The following is a 914-nucleotide window of genomic DNA, read 5'->3' as shown; positions in this document are numbered from 1 at the left end:
CATGAAATGTTCCCTTGGTATCTCTAATTTTCTTGAAGAGATCTCTAGTCTTTCTCATTCTGTTGTTTTCCTATATTTCTTTGCATTGATTGCTGAGGAAGACTTTCTTATCTCTTCTTGCTATCTTTGGAATCCTGCATTCAGATGCTCATATCTTCCTTTTCTCCTTTGCTTTTCGCTTCTCTTCTTTTCACAGCTATTTGTAAGGCCTCCCCAGACAGCCATTTTGCTTTTTTGCATTTCTTTTCCATGGGGATGTCTTGATCCCTGTCTCCTGTACAATGTCACGAACCTCCGTCCATAGCTCACCAGGCACTTTGTCTATCAGATCTAGTCCCTTAAATCTAGTTGTTATTTCCACTGTATAATCGTAAGGGATTTGATTTAGGTCATACCTGAATGGTCTAGTGGTTTTTCCTTCTTTCTTCAATTTAAGTCTGAATTTGGCAATAAGGGGTTCATGATCTGAGCCGCAGTCAGCTCCTGGTCTTGTTTTTGCTGACTGTATAGACCTACTCAGTCTTTGGCTGCAAAGAATATAATCAATCTGATTTCGGTGTTGACCATCTGGTGATGTCCATGTGTAGAGTCTTCGCTTGCATTGTTGGAATAGAGTGTTCGCTATGACTAGTTTTTGTCTTGGCAAAACTCTATTAGTCTTTGCCCTGCTTCATTCCGTATTCCAAGGCCAAATTTGCCTGCTACTCCAGGTGTTCCTTGACTTCCTACTTTTGCATTCCTGTCCCCTATAATGAAAAGGACATCTTTTTTGGGTGTTAGTTCTAAAAGGTCTTGTAGGTCTTCATTCAACCATTCAACTTCAGCTTCTTCAGCATTACTGGTTGGGGCATAGACTTGGATTATTGTGATATTGAATGGTTTGCCTTGGAAATTAACAGAGATCATTCTGTCAT

The sequence above is a fragment of the Bison bison genome, unplaced genomic scaffold (assembly GCF_000754665.1).
Source record: "Bison bison bison isolate TAMUID 2011002044 unplaced genomic scaffold, Bison_UMD1.0 scf7180017864503, whole genome shotgun sequence".
Lineage (NCBI taxonomy): Eukaryota > Metazoa > Chordata > Mammalia > Artiodactyla > Bovidae > Bison > Bison bison.
Note: the sequence above shows the minus strand (reverse complement) of the source record.